General features: G+C 38.2%; 1 long non-coding RNA gene across 9 annotated transcripts; it reads left to right on the top strand.

The window, feature by feature from the left end:
• Positions 1-2,112: 2,112 nt before the first annotated feature.
• Positions 2,113-23,635, top strand: LOC310890042. Of its 9 annotated transcripts, none has more exons than XR_014576981.1 (7): positions 2,113-2,747; positions 5,482-5,529; positions 7,335-7,357; positions 8,138-8,350; positions 9,334-17,197; positions 21,246-21,339; positions 22,618-23,635. It is a non-coding gene; the product is annotated as an uncharacterized lncRNA (long non-coding RNA). The 9 variants fall into 9 exon arrangements; XR_014576982.1 differs by having other exon boundaries at positions 8,138-9,520; positions 17,113-17,197; XR_014576985.1 differs by having other exon boundaries at positions 2,368-2,470; positions 2,608-2,747; positions 8,138-17,197.
• The last annotated feature ends 730 nt before the right edge of the window (positions 23,636-24,365 follow it).

The raw sequence follows: 24,365 nt of genomic DNA, 5'->3' as shown, positions 1-24,365 counted from the left end.
GAGATCATCAGCTTCAGAAAACAGTTTTGGGGAGTGTTTCTAAAAATGGGATCTGTTTATAAACTGGTTCACAGTGCCTTATGACATTGCAGCACAAAGAGCTGTGCCAGCACAACTGGCACAGGGGGGGAGTGAGTAATATTTGGGAAGGATAAGAGTATTTTACATTGGCATTACTGCCGAAGACTTTGTATTTTTACAGATAAAACTTTGACTTTGTCCTTTACAGCCACATAGTAAATTGTATAAGGCACTGCAAGGTAGTATGCAGAATGTGAAGAATGGACAAACAAAAGCTATTAGACAGTAAATTTACTGGTTTTCCTTTTTCTGTCTCCTCTGTTTAGTTGCTGTTGTGCGTATTCTAATACATGGTTTCAACACCACATTTATACCTTTGTACTTTAGCACAAATACCTACATTCCCCACTGATCTTTGTCCAGGGCTGGTGTCTTATTCTTGACAGCATGTCCCAGACATGTTGTATTTGTCATTACAGACAGCTAAGAGCTTTTGCAAAGGTCTCATTTTTTTCCATTCCCCTAGCAACTTGGCGACAGACACAGCCAGCAGCATTCCAGCCTTTGGAGTAACCAGTCAGTATAGTCACAACTGAAATCTGTAGTCTGCATTCAAATTGGAGCAAATATTAGGATCAGCCCATAAAATATCCCCAGATTTTTTTGAAGCCATTCAGTCTACAAGTCACTTTTTCCTCCCTAAAGGGCATCTTGGTGGACCAAGCATTGCTCCAATGCAAGCTGTCTCAAGTCAGAAAGCCTAGAGGTATAACACTAATCTAGTGGTGCAACAGTGGCACAGATCTGGAATTCCTGTTTCCTACAGGAGTTACATGTAGTTTTGCATTAAATATCAGCTTTTGCACACAAACATGCACACACAAAAACATACACAAATATACTTCTCTCCTGTATATGCAATCTAATTGGCTTGTTTAGAAGAAATCATGCCATATATGAGCTGCTTGCAATGCTACCTACCTAAGTGGCTTCCACACTTTCTACTGAACATGTCGAATAGCTGCCACTCCCAGACGTAGATCTTGCTGAACCTTCCTGAGTTGTTAACCCTGCCTCGTCTTTCATCATATGCGTAGAGATGCAGAATATCCTAGCACCCACATATCCTCCTCACTGCTTTTCTCTTTTCTCTTTTGTCCTAATGTTAGAAATTGCATTTAATGTGGGCTATATACACAGAAAGGGTATTCTAGGTCAAGAAGGTTCCCCTTCCAAATAAACAAACACATTACATTTCCTTTCTTTCTTTCAGTCAGTAGAAAAAGTAAACATAATTTAACTTCAGCTTGGAGGATCAGAGACTGAAGTATTAAACTCATCATTTGTTTCTCAGTTTGCTCAAGTCTCTTGTCTTCTGCATGTGAAAAAATGAGCAGAACAGCACCTGCTTTCCAGAATGTTTTGACCTAAGAATAGTGTATGAAGAAAGAAACAAAAAATGCTACTGAAAAAGAAGATGGAAAAATCAAAGCTGGGGTTGAAGTCTTTAAAAAATATTACAACATTTCCTTAATGAATATAAACATGTGTGAACATTTTCTTTCCAATGCTGGATGCACTTATAATATATAGTTAAATTACAGTCATATGGGGTTTGCTGCATTCTCTTAAATATTTCTGCTATGTACTGAATGAAGTGTCAAGCTCTGTAATGAATTGGTTTGTTCTTTAGATAGTGTTGGACACGCTCATGTTCCCCTGAACTCAATGTGTGTGGGAGGCTCAGCTTTTCAGGTGGTGTATAACTTCTTGCAAGATGGGGGCCCCAGCTTCTGCTCTAGATGAAGTATATGAGCTACTTTTAAAATATATTTTTAGTTTTATGCAAAACATTCTTTCTGTGTGTCTGGTTACGTGTCAGCCTAATTCCCACACACCTCAAGCACAAATTACCAGAGCAGCAAAGGCACGTTCAAATTCCAAATATGTTTTAGTGCAACACATTTTTTAAGAATTTCTTTTTTATTTCTTTCTTTTTTTGTTTTGTTTTGTTTTGTTTTGTTTAAAGCTAGTTAGTGCAGTATTAGGTAGGTCACTCTGGCCACATTCCCAGAATTTAACAGTGGGGGCCTTGTGGAATGCTAAACGATGTGTATAACAGCATTCAGGCTCTCCGTGAGCCAATCCATCAAAACATTTGCTGCTTTGAAAATGTGTTCTTCAAAAAATGGGCATATGGAACTTATTAGACTATTTGGTGGAGTTTGGGCAGCCAAGCCCAAGAGAAGCATAAAAACATTTGAGGACACAATTCTACCTTAAGGTAATAGGATCTCTAAACTTTTCTTTTGCAATCAAAACCATAAAAAAAAAACAAACAGGCGAGAAACATCCTGAATGGAGACGTCTGACATTCCAGTCACAAGACCCTAAGTAAAGAACTTGTAATAGTAGTAAAAAAGTAGTGTTTTGACTGCAGCAATGGCTGGTACGTTTGGTTTGTTCCCTTGGCGGAGTATATTGATTCTTGGCTCTCAGTTTAACAGTTTAAGTTCAAGTTGTATCGAGGAGCTCTGACTCATGATTTCACTGCAGTGGATTCCTGTGTCTCTGTTGCATTGGCAGTGAGGATCATTCAGTCTCCTTGGAGATGAAAAAAGACAGTGCTGCAGAAGAGAGAAGCTGACATTTTCCAGCACCTTCGTGTACCTTCACCCAAGTGACTGCTCATCCCTTTGGCACGGGGAGCACAGAAAGACCCCAAAGTGAGTAGGTCTTTCCTTTTGCAGTGTTAAAAAATAAGGCAAACTGCAAAAATGAATCGTTAAATTGTGGCTTTGGCAGCCACAGCAAGAGATAGCACTGGGTTTTGCTGCTCCAGGAGTAGGTCTGGAGTGAACTATTACATGGAGCCATTCTTTTGGGAGAATAGGAGGAGGGTGGAGTAACCTATGTCAACCTTGAACTCTGTTCCTTCATCCCCTCTGCAGTGTCACCCCTCTGATCATGCAGCTGTGGTCTGTCCAAGCTCTTCATTGTGCCACACTGATACCCTTGATCGCTATATCAAAGAATTTAAAGGAAACCCTGTTTTTGTGTAGAGGCATCTTTGCTGGTTGTCATCACTTTAGCCTCTTTTATAGAATTGTGTGTTACAGGCCAGCGTAGTATTCATGAACTTCTGACCAACTTTTCCAGTCCTGTAAAAAGACTGAAATCTAAGGTTTGGGACTCTATTTTGCTGATATACCTGTACTCAAGGATAGTTCTCTTGATGTGTGGCTGTTAGTGCAAGTGAGGCAAGATGTGGTTATGAGGTATTTTTCTGGACAAATAAGCTTAAAAATGGTTTATTAACTTTAAGTAAGGTTGTTGCCATTTGCTGCTGTACTGTAGAGCGGTCTCTGTTGATTTACTATTTGAATCAGGAACTGAACTACATAGCAGGCTTTGAAAATTGTGGTGTTGTCATCTCACTTTGCTGCTCTTAAGAGGAAAGCAAGTTTGTAATCACTGCAGAAGCAATGAACAATAAACCCATGGCACAGAATACTGCGCTATCAAGTGATGACAGTTATTTGCCACCAATATTGTTGACATATCTGCAATATGAGTCACATGCCCCACCTTGCACTTGTCTTGTCTCGATCCAGTTCTGACTTGCACTGCCTATCCCCGCTGTGCCCCCATTTTCAATCTCCTGCTTTGCATCCTGCAGGGCAGGATGGTGCTGTGCGTGCAGTCTTTCTTCCCGGGGAGCAGGGAGAGGGAAGGGGCTGAAGGTAGGCTACTCTCTCACTTCTATGATCCAGCAGGAAACTTGCCTTTTGCTCCCTTGCAGCCAGGCCAGACTGCTGCCTATGTGGTACTCTCAATGATCGCATGTGAGGAAAGATCCTGGCATTGTCACTGCAGCATTTTTTCATTTTTACAGTAAAGTAAAGCATCCCAGAAAACAGGGCTCAGCCCTGAGGCATTGTAATGGCTGAGGAACAGAGTTTAAAGAGGGAGATTGAAACATCTCCACCTTCAATCACAGCCCCCTGGAAACCTCATTGACCCTTGTCCAAAAAGCTTAATATGATATTTGGCAATATCATGAGACTTTATTTGTTATCATTATTATCAGGAATTCAAATGGCAGTACCCCTATCTACTCTGAAGAAATGTTGTATTGTTTTGTTATGTATAGATCCCTGAAGTAAGCTGTGGCATCCAGAAAAAACTTTCCTTTTTACTTTATTCCCTGTATTTGGATGAGACTCCCGGGACAGAAAAGCTTCCTGAGAACTGGATGCTGCTCTATGAGTGGAAACTTTTGAAAAGGGAAATAGCCTGTAATGGGCTTGTGGTTGCCTCCATTACCGGGCTGCAGTGAATAAGTGAAACAAGTCACACAGCAGATATACTCCCAGACCCTTTTGTCATTGATTTTTCCCACCTGAGGGAAACCAATCTGCCACATTCAAGAGAATTTTCACAAGGCAGAGGCATAACTCTGGAGCCGCAGTTCTGGAGCCAGGGCAATATTTTGCCTGTGGTACTGGCAAAGAAGAAAATAATCTTAAAACTGGATAAAAAATTCAGAAGGGCTGTGCTTTGGCCTTCTGCCTCTCCTTTTGAAGTCAGGGACTTCTCCCATTGTGTTAGACTTTAACAGAGTCAGAACAATGTTAAACTCCTTTAAAAAATCCCACCCAACCTTTTCATTGCATGGCTATATCAAATCAGAAGTGCTGAAAAGCATCGCGGGATTTTGTAACACCCAGAGGTGGACTCCCCGGTCCCTTCGTGTTAGCCCTATCCCTACAGAACGTCTTTGATTCTCTTCCTGACACCGCAAGAGTAGTGCTGAGGCTGATCCTCTGATATTGCCTGCTTCATCCCACTGTGGCAAAATATGAAAGAAAGTCAGGAGCAGCATTACCCCCTTCAGCTGCACTGGCTGTAATTGTACTATATTGGGTGGCAGTGCATTGTGTAGGATGGCCCTTTCCTTTCTGCCATCTTCTTTCTCTTTTCTGCCATCTTTCTTGTCTTTTCTGATGTGTATCACTGTAACTCCCAGCTGCTCATGGTCCTGTGCATGTGCTTTTCCTGGAAAGTTAATCATGCAGTACTGGCTTCTGTCTTCACAGCTGAGTTTTTAAAGACCAGGTTGCTCCATCTGTTCCTCCTCAATGTGGCAAAGTACATCATCTGGCCTTTTGTCACAGTAAATGTGGATTCATGTTCAAGGGATTCAGCTATCACATCTCCATTTAAATTCCTTATTAAGTTTTACAAAACCTTTAAAGTGAAATGGGTTTTCTTAAGTCTCACTGATTCGCCGTTCAAAGTTCAGTCCTGGAGTAACTAAACAAATGAAACATTTGATAGTGAGATCTGTCTGTATTCAGCTTTATGTTGTGGTTGATATCTATTGAGCCATTAAGGTTTGTTCTGCTTAAGTTATTTTATTTATATAATTTGAATTTATTTTACTTTGGTGTTCTACAGCCAGTTCCTAAAGGATTTGTGCCTGGAAAAATTAGAAGAATGAGCCATGTAAGTCCATGAGAGAGGCTATAAAATAAACATTATACCATGTGTGGGGTAACATTTTTTACTGCAAGTGGCTGCTCTCACTTTCTGGCATTTATACACATGGCCATCTGTTTGAAGGCTGTTTGAAGTGGCTGAATTCCAGCATTTATGTAACTTGCCTTTTGAAAGGAAATGACATCATTTAGTTTCCTGAAGAATATTACCAATGCCAGAACTGAGGAAATAAAATTGACAATAAATAGAATATGTATTTTTAAAACTTTTTCCCTGTTAGAGTGGGCCACCTCTCCATATTGGTCTATGCCTTCAAAGCAATAGCAAGCCCAGGAAAACCCATTCACTTCCCAGGCGTTTTGACACATGCTGCTAGCCACGGACTGCAAGACACTGTGCCTTATACGTTCGCTGAAATGAGATCCATTGAGACAGAACTGAACTAATACAATAGCAAAATCTGTAGGTTTCTCTGAATATGACTCCATTGAAAGATATAGTCATAAACTAAAAAGCACAGCAACTTCAGAATTAGAGTGGATGAAACTTCAGCACTTTCAAGTGACCATGAATGCTGTAGTTATTTGTCATGCCTGGAAAAATACTGCAACTCCATTAATAGGAGCTAAGCAGTTTAATACAAACCCATATTAGGGTTTAAATTGAAAGAAAGTTTATGTTATTAGAGTCTGCATACGGGCTGTGTATGTTCTGAGACATTTGTTTTAAAACTTTGCCAAGCTATAAAGGCTCTCAGCTGGTGATTTCAACTGAGCCATGTTGAGTTACATCACATGAGGGCTTCCTCCTACTCTGTCTAGCCAGGAACTTTTCAGACTTTTGTCTTGACTGATAATTCCTGGTTTATTACGTGCTTTGTGATTAGAAGTAACATGTCAAGTGAATTAAAGGCCTTTGGATCACCTAGCTAGCAGCTCATATAAAGTAACAAGGTCTTATTTTTTTATTGAGGGTTTTGTTTGGAGTTTGCATTTGATTTTATTTGTACGATAGGTAATGCAAAATAGACAAGCCATACCACAGGGCCAGAAAGGTGAGCTTTGATCACAAGTTTGGTCATGCTGCTGAAGGTATCATTTCAAAGAACTTTTACAGTTTCAAGGACCTTCATGTTTAACCCTAATATGAACTAATGACAAACAAGCTTCGGTTTCCAGAAGTTATTTCCCATGATTAACTGTTGTTTATAAAAATGCTTATTAGATACTATTCAATCTGTTCTGTAAAGTGCAGTGTAGCTGGATTTTAATCCATGACTGGTTTATTAAACAGATTTGAGCTATTTTTCACATTCTTATACTTCTGAAAGTTTTTCATAACAAAGTCATCATTTCTGTCAAAAGGAAATGAAAATGGGGAGAAAGGTTGGCTAATGATGACCCTTAATAATTTATGGAATTCATATAATCTGCTATTTTATGTTTATGACGGGTCTTGGATATTCTCCAGAATATGTTGAAATCTGAGAAGCTTACTCCAGTGCATTCTGAGAACAGTACAAACCAGCACAAAAAATATTGCTAACCTCTTTGCTTTCCTAAAGAAATTAAATCTACTTAGTATCAAGGTAGAGATACTTGCTAACAGGCAAATATTAGCTAAAAAAGCTATGGTTTTATATGTTAATAATATGAAAGTCGAGTTTAGTCAGAGAAGGGAGCGAAAAAAAAGAGCTTATTTCTATCTAATTAACTGTACAGCCTTTCCAGGCTGAATCAACAAAGCCTTGTGTTTAAACTCCATTTTTAATGATGACTTTTTTTTTTTTCTTTGTATGGATCATCTCACAGCAGGAGTTGAGACCTTTGTCTAGGTGAGCACTTGTAAGTAAAGATAATCATGTAAATGACTTCCTGAATGTAGATATTTGTCTAAATTAAAGTCTAACTGAACATTACTAAGCCATAGAATTGTTATGAGAGAATACTGAAAATCATTGACGTTAGAGAGCAATTATCTAGTGGATTACAAAGGAACAGTTTTAAATTCATTAATTGAAACTAATACAAAACATATAGTCATAATTACAACATACTCACTGTTACAGATTGTTAGCATAGGAGTACTGCGGTAAAATTGGCATTCCTTGCAGATGCTATTTGTATTCCTATAAACTAACAGTAAGTCTCTTGAATCATCAAGTCTCTTAAATCCTGTGATTTTGAAGTGTGATCATGATCATCATAAAGGAAATGTCTGTAAGTACGAACTTAGGTTTGACTAAATCCCCAGAAATAAATGGCTGGCTAAAGATTAAGCTCTGTATTTCCTCCCAGGTATAAATACATGTTGGGTAGCCAGTGTGTCTGAAAAAGCCAGGCATGAAAAACAAAACAAGAAATAAAAACCCTTTCAAAGGCACTTGCTCAAAGAACTATAATCTGTATCAGTTGGGTACACTTTTTCTTTAATTACTTCATATTTTCAGATTCTTAACAAGCTCCCTGTATGTTCAGTATAGAGGTCAGATACAGGATTCATCCTTGGGTGGGCAGTATGAAGAATTTAGACCCTATTTTTAGTCCCCACAGGTGCTATGGGTGCTCTTATATCAATCATATAATCACAATCACATATTTTTGTTGTTGTACAGTGCACAGCACCAGTTTTACCCCTGCTTATATGAAGACTGAATCAGGCTGTGACAGCCAGCTAAAGAAGAGCAAGAAAACATCACAGAAAAGGATGACCATTTCCTACTGATTTTTCAAATCAATCAGTTTCATATCAGGACAAAACAGAGTATGCATTTTCAAGAAAAAACTATGCTGTTTTCTCATCTACAGGAAAGAGCAGCACAGAGCAGGTGGAGCTTTGTTAAAGACTGTATAAATGGTTCTAAACCTTGCTTATGCTATTCATTGCTGTGACATGCTGGCAGAGATATTTGTTACTGCATGGGACACTTCCAGCTTCAAAGTTAGCCTTGTATGACCCCCTTCTTCTTTAATGCATTTTTTGCTATCAGAGTATCAACAAAGACACGCACCTAGAAAAACAAAGACGTGTAGTCATTGTAACTGTGCAAACAGTTAAGTAACATCAAGGCAGGATCCAGCCAGCCCCTATTTGTGCACATGTGTAGAGAACTCGGTTCATAACTGTTATTCCTGTGTTACACATCTCTGTAGAGGCTCACAGGCTGTTAAACCCAGAAAATGGGTTTATGCCCTCTCCTTTATCACTGTAAGGATGATTTCCGTAGGGTCCCAGGTATTTGTATACCTGTGTTAAAACTTATGAAAACTAAAAAGAAAATTTATCACCTACCTTTTCTATGTAATGTACACAATTTTTTAGCCAATCAACTTTTGTTAAAAATCCATGCCCTTCTCAGAAAAATTATTTGTGCTTAACCAAATGACATTTCTTGTGATTTTTGCAGTTATTAATTCCGTGATTCCATTTTTTTCTAGTGCTCTGCATGCTTGTTTTTGGTCTGGCACAACATGGGGGAATCTGACCTAAATTGGTTGAGCCCACTGGGGAACAGCAGGTCCAGACTAGGTACCTAAATATAAATGCATCTGCTTCTGTAGATTTTGGCTACTTTTTTTTTTTTTTTCCCCATGTTTTCTTAATAACAACTAAAGTCCTGCAGACTTCCCTGAAGTCTGAAGCATATAAGCAATGAAGAAGCCCATAAGCATTTCTTGTCCCTAGGAAATTATAGTAACTGAAATATATATATATATATATATATGAAATGATTATAGTCTCTTCAGAAAGGAAAATTTCTGAGTTTTATATTTATGGCAAAACTGAAACTTTTTTTTTTTTTTCCCTAAGGAAATGAGGAACAATTAGTGTCACCCCATTGCTTTGCAGTCCTGGCTGAGTAAGCCAGAGCGGAAGAGTCCTGTGATGAGAAGCAGAAACTTCTAACATGATGATGGTTCAAATTTGTTTTGGAAATCTTATGGTTTTCTATGTTACCAGCTAAGGTATGGAAAGTCTCAAAACCCAGAGCCAACAGGTGAGCTGGCAGGAAACAATGCAGGCTTCCAAAAAAGCTTTTCTTGTATTTTTGGCAGGAATAGTAGTTCATGAAAACTTATGCAATTTTTGAAAAAAGAGCCATTTGTATGTCTCCAAGACTTCCAAGTCTTCCTAAATGACTGCTTTGAATCAAAAAAAAACACACAATATCCAGACTTTTCTGGTGGTATCACCTCTGCTCTCATTATTATGGCTGTGGTTACAGCCTGAGCAGGGATATAAACAGGGCTTTATTTACCCTAAATCCTCAGCAAGGGTATGTATAAGACATGAAAATCTATCCCATAGGAAGAAGTCTTATTCAGGCTAACAGTGATAGAGGTGTGCTGGTAGAATGGATTAACTCTCTATCTAAAAAAATGAAATAACGTGATCATGTGGTAGAAAATATGAAACAAAAATGTGAATGCAAAACATGGAGCATAGCACCATTTCCAAGCAGTCTCAACATTTCTGCAGTGGTGATATAATTCAAAATTTTCTGTAAAGATACTTGTGGTGTGGAGGATTCAGTATTTTAAAATTTGTTTTCATTCCATCATGGGATGAAAACCAGAAATGCTGAAGCTCTCAGCAAAGGAGAAAGGGCCCTGGACTGTCTGTCCCTGTGGTGAAGACACTGGAAACCTCAACCGCTTTCCTTGCTTGCCTGCAAAGCAGGCCAATAGGCGAAAAGTGTTATGGAAGGAGATTTGTGTCTGAAGGCTTCAGTTTCCAGAACACACGACTCCCTTCCCTGCTCATCTTGTCTGGCGGCTATGAGATGGGTCTGTTGTTGTAAGGCCATGGTCCCGCCTGCCTCATGGTCCCCTTGGCTCCCAGCTCACCTTCGCTTGCAGAGCAGTCCGTCCAGGCTGCTCCTACAGAGGCAGGGACATTACTTGGGAATTGGGCAGCACTGAGGCCATCGCAAGCACCTTGTTGGGCATTTACAGAGTGGGCAGGTGAACTGTAAGGAGTTGGGGCATGCTCTGAGAGGGTGGTAAGGCACTGGGACAGGCTCTCCACGGCAGCAGTCACGACATCAAGCTGCCAGAGTTCAAGTGTTTGGACAATGCTCTCAGACACATGATCTGATTTTTGGGTGGTCCCATGTGGAGCAAGAAGTTGGACTTGATGAATCTTGTTGGTCCCTTCCAACTCAGGATATTCTGTGATTTTATGATTTCAGTGCCTGCCCTGTGTAAAGGAGTCTCTTAGATTCCCATTTGGGTTCCTTTCGAACAGGAATCAAAATGGTTTTGTGTCGTGTTTTGATATCATAAAAACAATCATACTCAAACAAAAGCAATTAATTAGGATATTTCATATTAACCCTGTATTTGTTTTCCTTTTTAATGACTATTTAGATAAAAGCAACAAGAACAAACAGCAATATACAAATAAGCAAAATAACAAATGAGAAATTCTGCTGAATTCCTGGGTTCAGCAGGGTTCTCCATGGACAATTTCTAAAAAAGTATTTTTAAATACTTCTGCAGAATTTTAAGCAATTTTCTTTAAGCAGTGTTTCTCTGAAAATAGTTAAGGCAATGAGTGATACATGCTTACTCTGCAGTGTAGTTCCTGGCCTTATTTGATATCTGCTTACTTTGACAACATTTTCCACTGTCAGCCTTTCAAAGCCAACAGCCCTGGCTTCCCCCTTAGGCCCAGTGCTTGTGCCCGACCTGACATTCTCAGATCATGGGTTGAAATTAAACATGTGTATGTGTTGCTATATGAGTCAAGTATATCTGAGTCTGGCAAAGCACGATCAGCTAGGAGTGGAAATGAAACTTGCAGTATTTCACAGAAGTGTGAAGAAGTATTTCAGAGCTTTCTTCTGCGTTCTAAAGAACAGAACTTGGTCTACAAACACATGGAATTGGGAAAATATTTATGTGATGCCAAAACTTACTGCACATTCTTATTCAACAGCTTGGACACAGCCTACAAAAGAAAAATATCGTTTACACTGACAGCACAGTTTTATAAGTAGCTTTCTATTAAGCAAGTGTTGACTTAACCCATTGATTTCCCTTTCTCAGGCTATGATCAAACCCATTTCAGTCTGTCATTCTTGTAATAAACCTAAAGAACTCATACTGCTGGTAAAAAATGCATTCCGAACATTAGGGAAACAGTATGGGGAAATTATTTTTTAGCAGGATTTACTGGAAATATTTACTCAGATGTTTGTACAGGACAAAGTGGCAGGGACTGCCAGGGCACAACTTCTGGCAGACTAAACGGCATGCAGAATGTCAGTGAAAATTGGCTTCTAATGCGCATATAAATTACTGCCTTGTCAAAGAATATTTTTCTAACGCAAAAATAGCAGCCTTAGTTGTGATAAAAATCCCTTTTATATGTTCCAAATAACATTTATGTGCCTCTACAGGAAGATTGCTTGTCACCCCTGAAAGTGTCAGGGTATGTGGCTGAGCAACGCAGTTCTGTGTTCCTGCAGCCCCCAGCCCCCTCGCCTCACAGCGCAGCCCAGAAGTGTATTTATTCTTCTGTAGTCTTCAAAAACAGGAAGTGACATTTCAAGTAATTACAGATTTACTGTGAGCCCATGGCTGGTCCCTCTACATTGTCCCAGCTTTCCTGTTTGAGCTTCAAGGAAGTGGCCAGAGGGATGGGGGAAGGGCATTACTCTTCTGACTGCAGCCTACATTACTTAGGGGAAGAGTGATGAAAACTTATCCAAACCCTTGCCAAAGGCTTGCAAGAAATATTTGACATCTCACCTATAACAACAAGCAGGAGTTAAAGGTTAAATCACACACAACCCAAGCATTTGGGAAAAGGATATGTTTATGTCATCAACTTCTGTTGGGTTGTAAGGGAATAATAGTGTGGGACAGCAGAACAGGCTCTGAGTTATCAGGAAGATACACTGGGCATGGTGTGACTATCTGTCAACATGTAAAGCATCGATTCATTTTTTGATATATTTATATTTTCATACCCAAATGCCCTTGTCAACTCTGTGGCTCTTCAGATAGTTAAATGGAGAGCGGTCAGTGTGGACACCACTGGCTTCTTGCTTTGCCTGTGTGCACGTAGACATGAATTATTACAAAAATACTTGGGTTTTCCATGTAGTATCATTTTTTATAGGCAAATGTCACTATGGAATTAGAGAATTATTGGTTATGGTGTTGGTTATTCCTCTCATGTAATTTATGAAGCTAAAGAATCCAAGCTAGCAATGTCTTTTCTGAGATAATGTATAGGTATTCTGCAAATTGAATTAAGGAAATGCTGTCTTTGTTGCTAAGTGTCAAAACACTGCAGAAGCTACTTCAGTCAATATAATACTAATATTTTGCTGGTTGTATTTCAGGGAAAATGATTTTGCTAGCCACTCCTTCTCTCATCTGCTGGAAAAAAAAAAGACAAAAAAAAAAAAAACAAAAACAAACAAACAGAACAGTAGAATTTAGTAGACTCTGCTACATGAACTCAGATATTAGGTTTCTTTCTCATATAGTTTCTAGTCACTCAGTGGGAGTGGGAATCTACCTATACAGAGGCTGATCCTCTAAAATGAAAATCAGCCTTATCCAAATTTAATGAATATAATTTTTATTTTGTTACTGTTCTCTCGTTTTATGTCTTGCCCAGCTGTTAGTGGGCTGGCATCTCTCTCATTTAGCTTGATCAATTTAAACAGGTACTCCAAACAAGTTTTTCACTTCACCAGATAGTGCAGAGGCACAGGAACTGCTAGAAGACAATTTACTTTATCTGCCTTTTTAGATGTGTACACCACTGATTGTAAGGGGAAGCTATATCAATGGTTTATACCAAATTCCTAATCTTCGTAAGACTAATGTTAAATATAAATAAATAAATAAATAAACTCTCTGTAAGAACTGAAATTCCTATATTTTGCACAATTAAAACTAAAAATAGTTTTGGGACAAGAAGTAAAGGCCAGTATTAATGCTCTGTGAATGCGTCCCATTCATTAAGAAAAAATGAACCAGGACATAATCATTCATAGTACTCAGTATTATATGCCAACAAGTTGTAACATGAATATAAACATTGTGCTGGCAGGGAAAGAGTGACTTTTGGAAATTTTCCTCTAAGAACAGGCAAAGCTGCCAACAGCACCTGCAGAAAACAAAATAAAGTAGAACAATATGTCAAATTAGTGTGTGGCATAGGCTTCCCTATTCATGTTCTGTCAGGCTAGAGGTTATCAACATTTATTTAGTTGTGTGTATTAAACAATATGCATTGAGATATAGACATTGTGCCGGTAGTCCTCATCTATGAAACAGTCTGGAACTTATTCCAGGATGCTTGATTATTTTATTTTTAGATAAATCCTTCCTCATTGGTGGCAATATGTTCCTCCATTCATTGTTAAAAATATTTTGCCTTAATGATTTTCTCTTTCCTGCACTAGGCAATTGTGATTTTAGTCTCAAAGATCAGAGGCAAAGACAGAGTAAAAAGCTCGTAAAGCCCAGATCCAGATGTTTAAACAAAAATGGTTGATCTTAGACTAATTTCCTAGTTTTACTCACATTGATATCACTTCCCCAGCTCCCAAGTTACATACATATGCACTGGTGTCAATGTCACCATGGTGTCACTTGTCACCATGCACGGGTGATAATAGAGCCTTCCAACAGAGCTGGGAAGTCTCTTGAGTTTGTCATGGCTGGCATTTGCATCTTCTTCTCTCATACCTCTATTGATTTTCTTCTTTACTTCAGTCTCTTATTTTGCTAGCCTTTCAATGACAGATATAAGGATAGGCCCACTGTATACTGCACTGTTTAAAATGTAGGACACTCACCTGACAAGTCAGAGATCAAAACATTCCTCCAAATTGTATGGAGGAGATGTGAATCTGTTTCTCTACCACCTGGGTGCTGCTTTAATCACTGGACTCACATGATGTGGTTCAGGGAGAGGAAAATACAGCCAGCTGGTGGGAAGATTTGAAATTAGTTTTTTTTAGAGATTACTCAAAACAAAATTTAAACATCTTCCTTTGGCTATTCTAGCAAACTAAAGATGCTGTTATCAGAACAGCCCAGTTCATTATATAGGTAAGACCTCCACCTTTTTCACAATTCTTTTGGCTAACCTCACAGACTGGCCCTTTGCTATCCCTCATTCTGGATGTTAATATTGCAGTTTTTGTTGTTGTTTGTTTGTTTGTTTTTCCCTTTCATCTCCTCATTAATTCCTCATGTCCAATCAAAAGAAATAACAGCAGTGTCAGGGTGTATGACAAAGCACACTTCTCTTAGCAGACATGAGTTTGTTTGAACAGACAGTGATAATTCAGACAAGAATAAACTTAGTAACAAATTTTGTTGGAATTGTGTATAAAGCTATAAGGCTAAGGGGTGTTGGCTGAGGGTCCTAAGATGTTGACTGAGATGCTGGCTGAGATGGCCTGTATGGGTCATCTTGCTCCACTGGTTACTCTGAGTTTCCTTCTGTGTTCTGAGAGTCCTTGATTAACATTTTAGAAGTCTGAGAATGGAAGCAGAATCAAATATATCTGTTTTGCTTCTAGATTATGAGGAGCTTGAAATAAGGATTTAGTAATGAGATAAGCATGAACTGAATTTCAGGTTTCAAAGGTATTGAAGCTTTGAAATAATCAGTGCAGTGAAATTAGAAAAGAGGTTGTGCTGTGAACAGAGATCTCCTGAGGCCTTCCCCTTTCTCTGAAGAGTTCTAAAACCAGTGTTCATGGATCCATGGATCCATAAGAAAGCCTATGCCACTGATCTCTGTAGAAATCTGATTCTGTCCACCAGCTACAGAGCTACTTGAACATGATCAGTTGGTATATTTTCAGGGAAAATATCAGTTCTCATTTACCAAAGTTCATATAAAGCATAACATCATAATTTTACTTTTTTTTTTTTGTTTGTTTGTTTCCAAGTGGGAGTTCTGAACTCTTAAATGACAGAGGATAGACAGAGGATACCATCACAGTGCCCCTCAATTGTAATTTTGTGATATGGTTAAATGAAGCTTCAGTGTCACCTTCTAAAATACATACAAAGGAAACAATATGAAGCAAACCCCTTTTTTTTTTTTTTTTTTTTTTTTTTCTCCAAGCAAGTTATTTAACTGACTGTTGCTATTTAAAAAAACAATGTTCTTAAGTTTCAGCACAGCTTCTTCTTGAAACTGTTTCCTTGAAATGCTCCATTTGGAATAGTGGAGGCTAATGTCTCTACCCCAAGTGCTGTCACATCCACTTGTACAAATGCTACACCTTACAATAGTATATCATAGTTAAAATTTGAAAACCTTGATTATGAACTATTATTTTACTATATTATTTATACTTTCTTTGCCTAATGAACAATCGGACATACAAAATGTTGGACTTTTCATGTTCTTGTGTCCCAACCATGCAGTCACACTTCGTCATTGTGTTATAATTTTAGAATATCTTACAAGTTCAGTTCAAGCACTCAGCTTTGATGGGATACAGACATCAAGTGCTCTGTCCCTTGAACCGTGACCTTAAACAACCAGGCTTTTCCTTCCCCTTGGGAACCATGTGATTGCACTCTCAGCGGATAATTTTTCCTGGATTCTTTTAGGTATTTCCTACACAGGAAAACCATCCTGTTATCTTACTTTAAAAGTTTTCTAATGAGCATTTTCATGACTTTTAAAAAATGTATGTCTTCTTTACCTTTATTGCTTATCTAGAACCCTATGCTTTAGAAGAAGTAAGAAAGGATCACAGATGTATTTTTTCACAGGGGATAGAAAATGGGCAGTAGTAAATAGGACAGTGCAGTTGTTATTCAAGAAAGTCAACTGTAACATAAAAAAGAAAAATAGTTAAAAGGGAAATGTGACATTTTTCACCAAAACAAAAATAAACTACAGTTTACAGCGAGCACAGAAAACATTGTGTATTCTCAGATTGTAGACTCCAACAAGAAACAATTCTCAGGAAGAAACTGTGTTTTTTTGTTTGTGTGACAATGACAGAACTAATGCCATCATAGGCTCGTATCTTTGTCTTGTAGTCAGCAGTGGGAGTAGGCCTGCTGGTTGGTATATTTAGGCAAATATTGTGCATTTATTCTGATCACTCATAAGACTAAATGAATAATTTTGAAATTAAATCTAAATTGGCTCAAACAATGTCATTAAAAGTGCTAATAAGTTTTATAGATGTAGGAGTGGTAAAGAAAAGGCATTTGTATATTTTACATATTTAGGAGACTACATCATCCTCATTGTTGCATTTAAACAATTGATCAACATGTAGATTGGTCAACAATTTATTTCTTAATTCTTTTCCTAGTCTTTAACAATCTATTTCTGAATATGCTTTTGTGTTTAGTTATATCAAGATTTATGATAAAAATATCTGGGGAAGTATTATAACAGGCTCTTTAAATGGCCGTGTAACATCTCATTCTACTTTAAATTCCTGCTACATCTTCCAATCATGAAATTTAATTTGTTTTACAATGATTAATGTGTATTAGTCCTGATTAATTATAAGGATTAATTATATGTGTCCTGTACTTTAGTAAAATTCACCTTATACTACTTCTTTTTCTTAAGCTTCCTGCAGCTGGAAAAAGCAGTTACATTTCTGCAGTTATGTTTACAAGAAAACAATTGAAGCAGGCTTCAAAAGGCTCATGAGGTACATTTAGTCCTCTGAAGTAAAAGCATATTTAGCTGAATACTGTCGTCAGTTAGTTTGATTTGCAATTGGAGTAATCCTGAACTTGTGACACTGTGTCTGATGTAAGAATCTGACTCAACATCACTCCTGTTCGGCCTTCTGTTCCTGTGCAAACAGCTTTATTGTTAAACGAAATACAGTAGTGTTATCAATTCAGATTTTGTCTGGGGAAAAAAATATATACTTTTTTTTTTTTTTTACATGCAGAGATGGGTCTCATTCATCATAAATATAACGTACTTTAAAATGGTTATGTATTTGTTTATAAAGAAACACATATTCCCTGCGTTGAAATAAATAAATAAATAAATAAATAAATCTGCATGAGTCAAATGATTCTGTGTATGAACAAAAAAGGCCTCCCAATAAACCAAAATTCTGGTTTAATCTGATTTGTAGTTCTGAGAATACATATTCACTACACTTTCACTGCTTGCAAAAATGATTATCAGATGAGTAGCTGCTGACATACATAAGCAAATTCAAACCATTTATACTTTGCTTTCAGATCCCAAGAGTGGGAAATTCATGGAAGAAAATATTTTTTACAAGGTTTTCCTTTGTGACATCCACAAAAGCCTACTTTCTCCTATGTTTTTCCCCCATGGATTATGATTACTTATGTTTCCAGGCATCTGACAGCAAATCTGAGATCCTAGGGCTCTGTTACAAGTTATAAACTGAGTGACTTCATATTCCTCTTTCTTGTCTTTGCTATTCTTTCACTATTATCACTCTAATTCAACTCCAGGGAAAATTAAGAAGTTTTAGAGGATTATAGTAAATTTACTTCACCAAATATCTGTGAAGTAATGATACAGGTGGGGTAGGATGATTTTGCCATTGCTAGAAAGTTAACAGCACTCACTTTGTAACATAACATTTTGTTTAAGCAAATGTACCTTTTCAACTAGTATTGACCTGTCCCAAATGACCAGAAGATGAGCACTAATAAACAATTCTCCTTTAACTCGGGTACTACAGGGCTTTGTTTTTAGGAGAGGAAGTTCTGAATTTGATATCAATGCCATATAAAATGTATTTGTTATACACCAATAGTTCACTAAAATTTCCTTCCATTTCCCAAGATGTGTAACAAGAAACTTTTCATAAGACAGAGGACTGGTGAAATTTTCTGTGTTTTCATAACTCGGGAGAAGGACAGCTTATTATTATTACTGTTATTATTGTTGTTATTATTATTATTATTATTAAATCTAATATAATATATATTTAATAATAATAATAATAATAATAATAATAATAATTTTTTAAATCAAAACACACTCCTTTTCCTAATTTAAAGAAGCACTCTCAGTCAGGAAGATCTTCCTCTGATACTTATCCACAGTACAAAGAGTTTGCCTCCTGACTAGTTCTGGCCAAACATCCATAGATGCTTCTGATTTTTCAACAGAAATTTAGGAATCAATCAATGCTTCAAAAATCCTGTTTTCGCAAACCTGAAGTTCAAGTCATTTTTTTGATGTACTTAATGTAGGGAGATTGCATTTTTCGTGATGTACCACTCTCTCACACACATCTCTGATCATACTGGAAAGTTTTCTGCCCTACCTGTTTTGAATAAAAAATTACTTGAGCTTCCTCAATCTTTCACTGCAATTCTTTGAATCACTATTGCAGATCTATCTGACCAACTTCCAAGTTGTGAGCTTCCTTCCTTATTAGAAGAAAGTGTTGATACGAGATCTGTTAAGATTATTCCAATGAGAAGCTCTGTAATTTTTGTAATTAAATTACTTCCCTAACTCCCACCTTCAGGTTTCCTGCTAATACATCTGAGAATTGTATTTAGTGTCTTGCACAGACAGCTAATGTTCAAGTATGTTTCTTGGTGTTGCTGCTTTCTAGGATACAATCTTCTACCGTAACAGCGTACCCTGCATCCTGTGTTTCTGGTGGTTAGCAAACGTAACGCCAATCTACAGACCTCTTCACTAATGATTAAGGATTTTCATTATGGTGCATCTAAGAAAGCCTTCTTTGCCAATTCCCATTACCTTTCACTTTTATTTTTCTGGTATCCCAAGGAGGGTTTAAAGGATTCCTGAACAGTATTTGCCTTGGTTATTAAATCAAACTGTATTAGTCCCAGCCTACAGAATTACTACTGGTCACCTTGTTGTGCAAGAGATTTTCTTCTTCATTTTTTACTGAGATGCAAAAAAAGGCAGAGTGCCTTACTGTAAATACTTGTTGACTGAGTACAACTACAGAAGGGATCATAGAATTATAGAATCATAGAATGGTTAGGGTTGGAAGGGACCTTAAAGACCATTTAATTCTAGCCCTCCTGCCATGGGCAGGGACACCTACCACTAGACCAGGTTGCTGTGTGGTGCAGTTGACACGCTGGAGGGATGGGATGCCATCCACCTGAGAGGTGGGCCTGTGCGAACCCCATGAAGTTCAAGAAGGCCAAGTGAAATGTCCTGCAGCTGGGTCAGGGCAATCATAAGCACCAATACAGTCTGGGTGGAGAATAGATTGAGACCAGCCCTGAGGAGAAGGACTTGGGGGTGCTGGTTGATGACAAGCTCAACATGAGCCAGCAATGTGTGCTTGCAGCCCAGAATGCTGAACATATCCTGGGCTACATCAAAAGAAGCATGGCCAGCAGAGAGAGAAAGGTGATTTTCCCCCTCTACTCTGCTCTTGTTATACCCCAGCTGGAGTCCTGCATTCAGCTTTGGGGCCCCTAGCACAAGAAGGGCATGGAAGTATTAGAACAAGTCCAGAGGAGGGCCACAGAGCTCATAAGAAGGCTGGAGCACCTCTATTTTAGGACAGTCTGAGGGAGTTGAGGTCTGCCTGGAGAAGAGAAAGCTCCACAGAAAAAGAGAAAGCTCTACAGAAAAGCAGGAGAGTGTATTTATCAGGGAGTGTAGTGACAAAGGGTAATGGTTTTAAACTAAAAGAAGGTAGATTTAGATTAGACTTTAAGAAGAAATTCTTTACTGTGATGGTGGTGAGGCACTGGCACAGGTTGCCCAGAGAAGCTGTGGATGCCCTATCCCTGGAAGAGTTCAAGGACAGGTTGGATGGGGCTTTGAGCAACCTGGTCTGGTGGAAGGTGTTCTTGCCATTGGTGGGGGGTTGAACTAGTTCATCTCTAAAGGCTGTTCCAGATCAAACCCTTGTATGATTCTATGATTAATGTCTTCTCAAGTACTCAAAAATAAATAAAAATTAAATTGAATAATTATTGCCAAATGAGGAAGAAAGTATACACATACACACACACCATCAGATTGGCAGAAACCTTTGTATTTTTGAGGCCTGTAACACATGGACTGAGTGGAGTAGACATCTTGGTGAAACATGTCCAACTAATTTAGGAAGATGGTTGATGTGACATTGGAAAACCACACAATGTAGAGGTAATTCCTTACAGTTCTTTGTGTTCAGATATCTTATTCCATTTTGTCTTCTGCTTTAAGAGACTGGATCTTTTGAAGCACAGAGCGTGTACATTAATCAGAACTGTACTCTATTTCTACATGGGGAAAGCATCAGCTAAATTACACCTGCTTGGTCTACTTGTACTAAACACATCATCCAAACCTCCTAAATTGACATTCTATAGATTGACACATTTTTTCTTGAATGCTTTAGCAACTGCTATTTCTATTTCCTCATCTTATCCAATAGCCTATTACATTGTCTTAGAACTATTCCATTTTATGATTTATAATTTAATACATGAATAGTATACAAAGTCCTGTCTCTCTGAATTGTTTGTAACTTTAAGCTATATAGTATCCCCGCTGTCTTTCTTAAATAGTCTGTACCCAATGAGTTTAATATCCAGTCATGTGAGTCATGCCACTGCAGTTGAGTAATAACAGCTAGCTCAAATTTCTTTTCCTAAATTTGTTTTTCTAATTCCCTTGACTCACAGAATGGTTGTAGGAACAAAGATTGTTTTTCTCATTCTAATTATTGATGTTTCAATCCTTTTACTTTTGTTCCTATGTACTTCCAGGTTCTTCTGCACAGACCAGATGTACTTTTCTGTTTACAAAGATGCAAGTAGTCCAAAAGCCATCCATTCTACCTTCATAGAAAAAATGCCCATGGTATCTGTTTTTTGCTGTTGTTTGTTGTTGTTGTTGTTGTTTTGTTTTCTTCTGGTGTATTTTCCATGAAAAAAAATAGTTCTCATTTATATTACAGACAGATTTGATCCTATTGCATTGGTAACTCCAGCAGAGGATTAACTACAAGTAGGGAAACTAGCTATGTCTGCACTTAAACCCAGCGTATGTATAATTTCAACGATGGTTGGTAGTATTCTTGTGGTGCAATGAACCAGCTGCCCTTCTGGATATAGGCAAGTGGTAAATAAGACTTTGAATTTATGCCCAGAATAGATGAAGCAGGGACCCCTTGCGAAACCAAACTGTTGTTATAGGAACAAGGAGACAAACATGTCTTAAAATAACCAGGCTGATGAATTGGAATTAATAATAGTCTTTTCCCACCTGATTTTCAGAGAAATGTGGTTCAAACATATCCAGCTGGCATGTTCAGACATGTTTCTGGTCTCTTGGCTGTTTAACTAATATTTTCAGATGTTGTTCTGAATGAGAACTCAGAAATTACTATTTCTGAATAAACCAGAGTGGGAGAAGCAGACTCTGTCATAAGCAGCTGGTGGAAGGCATTGATAGTTGTGTTTTCTTCGCATTTGAAGGATCAGCAGAACAATTTTCTAAAAACTAGTAACATTTAAACATTTGCTGTAGTCAGACAGTCTCACTGTGTTAGATTCAGCTGTGCTAGATAGAAGCTGTGCACTTCCTACTAATTTAATTAAAAAGGGTGTTCTGCTACAAAGATATATTGTTCCTTTATTAAGCACAGAGCATCACATGTGGGAGATGCTATGTACTGAGGAGGCTTAACATTTTGCAGAATAAGACCTTCTGTCTTCCCATTCATAGGTGCAACCAGTGAAAGCTCTTGGGCTCTTTGGTTGACTCTACAGGCTTTTTCCATAGGGGCTGGTATTGAAATCTGAGCACTTTCTAGATATGTTGTGAACAAAAATATGAACAATGCTGGAACAGAACTTGCATTTCTCAAGCAAGCCTACTCATGAAGGAAATCATTATTGATTTAATACAAAATCATCATACATATGTTAAAATTGAAGTTATATGTAAAGATGAAATGCGGATGTCCCCACAGCAGGAATACTGAATCTGATGGTGAACAGGGGAAAGAGGTGTTCCTGTGGCAATATTGTACAGGCTCTCTGCAGGCCTGAGAAGGCAGAATAAGGGGGTGGGGGCATATGTGTACAGCAGGGATGATGATGACATGCACTTTGATTTTTATGGAATGCTATGCAGGAGTCCTCCAAGCACTGCAACTGAAGCAGCCAGCAGCAGCAAAACAATAACGTCTTCCTGGTCAGCAACATGAACTACGAGGACGATCTTGTTCACTGCTCCTGCATAAATGGAAAGCAGAAGGATCTGGATGTGAAACACTCATTCTGTAGCAAAAAGGAAGAGCACCTTGTGCACATAACAGCATTTAAGGAAGGCATTATGAAATAAAAAGTCCAACACTTTTATCTGTGTACACATCAACACTGTATTGCAAGATCTATTACTTTCAGGAGGAAGCTGTTTGGATGAGTATTGACTGTAAAGGGGACAAATGGAGCCCTAATGGATCCCATACACAGGAGGGAGGAGAAAACCCATGACTGGAGCTAGTGCAGAGATCAAAATATCATTTTATTGTATGTCAGGTGAACCCCAGACATCTGCATAGTTATCAAGAGAGCCAAAGCATTCAAAGAGGTGATTCATGTTTCCTTCTATCAATGATAAAGCTTGTTATTTGAAGGTGCAGTTCATAAGACTGTTGAACAGTGTTTCCTTGGTCTGGGATGTTTCACTTATACAGGCATTGAAGGTTATTTCTTCATTGTTTTGTGTGCATACATGATGATGTTTAAAAGCAGGCTTTTCTGCTTTGTTTCCCAATGTAATAATGTCCTTGCTATACAGATGTGATTGCTGCTACATGAGCCCACTATTGTTCAACAGTGCCTCTTTCTTGCAGGTGGAATGAATCATTTTTAGGAAAAAAAAAATATCATTTGGGATCTACTCTTCAATTTAGTTGAGTAATACCTACATTTACCAGAACTTAATTAAACTGTGATAACTCCATATATCAAACTGGATCAGGTTGTCCTTTCTAAGGGAATATTATCATGAGTTTATACAAAATGTCTCTTCCTTGATTTTATGTTTCATAACCAATAAACTAGCTGGAACTACAATAAAGAGTTCTCTTCATTCAAGAATCTGGTTGCCTTTTACTCTTGCTGAATGGTATCCTTATACTACAAATTTTTTTGCCAATATTGAAGAAATGTGACTAAGAAGATTGATTCCATTTAGACCAGAAGGGTCTAGTACCTTACATGAAATATAAATATAAATACAGAATTTGTATTAATTTGTGTATCTTGCCTCTCATTCTATCTCTCAGAAGAGTCAAACTCCATTGTCTCTACACCTTCTCATTAGGGAGCTGTAGACAGCACAAAAAGCCAGACTGAGCTTTTTCAAGGGTGGGCAGACACATCTTCTCAATTTCTTTCTTGTACTTACTCTAGTTTTAGACTCCTCAGTACTGCAGAAGTAGTCTGAATGAAGAAAATAAACACTTTCTCAGCCTACTGTCTGTGTGCTTGCTCATACAGCCCAGTATGAAGTAAACCTTCTTTACTGCAAGGGCACACCACTTACCACATTCAACTCTTTGTCTACTACTACTCCCAAGTCCTGCTGAGAGAAACTGTTTTCTGCCCAGTCAGTCTCCAGCCTATACTATTGTGAGGGGCATTGCATCCTAGATGCAGGACTTTGTGTTTTCCTTTGTTGAACTTCATGAGGTTTCTGTCAGCTGATCTCTCCTACCTGGCAAAGTTCTTCTGAAGAGCAACTCTTTCCTCTGATATCTAAAGTGTTCCTCCCAACAGCATGCCCCACAGTTGGAGGACCATGACAAGGTGAGCAGTGGCTTTCTGTCTGTGGTTGCCAGAATTGTAAGGGAACAGTTGTATCAGCTCAGCATT

This window comes from Anser anser, assembly GCF_964211835.1.
Source record: "Anser anser genome assembly, chromosome: Z".
NCBI classification, from domain to species: domain Eukaryota; kingdom Metazoa; phylum Chordata; class Aves; order Anseriformes; family Anatidae; genus Anser; species Anser anser.
This window is presented reverse-complemented; position numbering and strand designations above follow the sequence as displayed.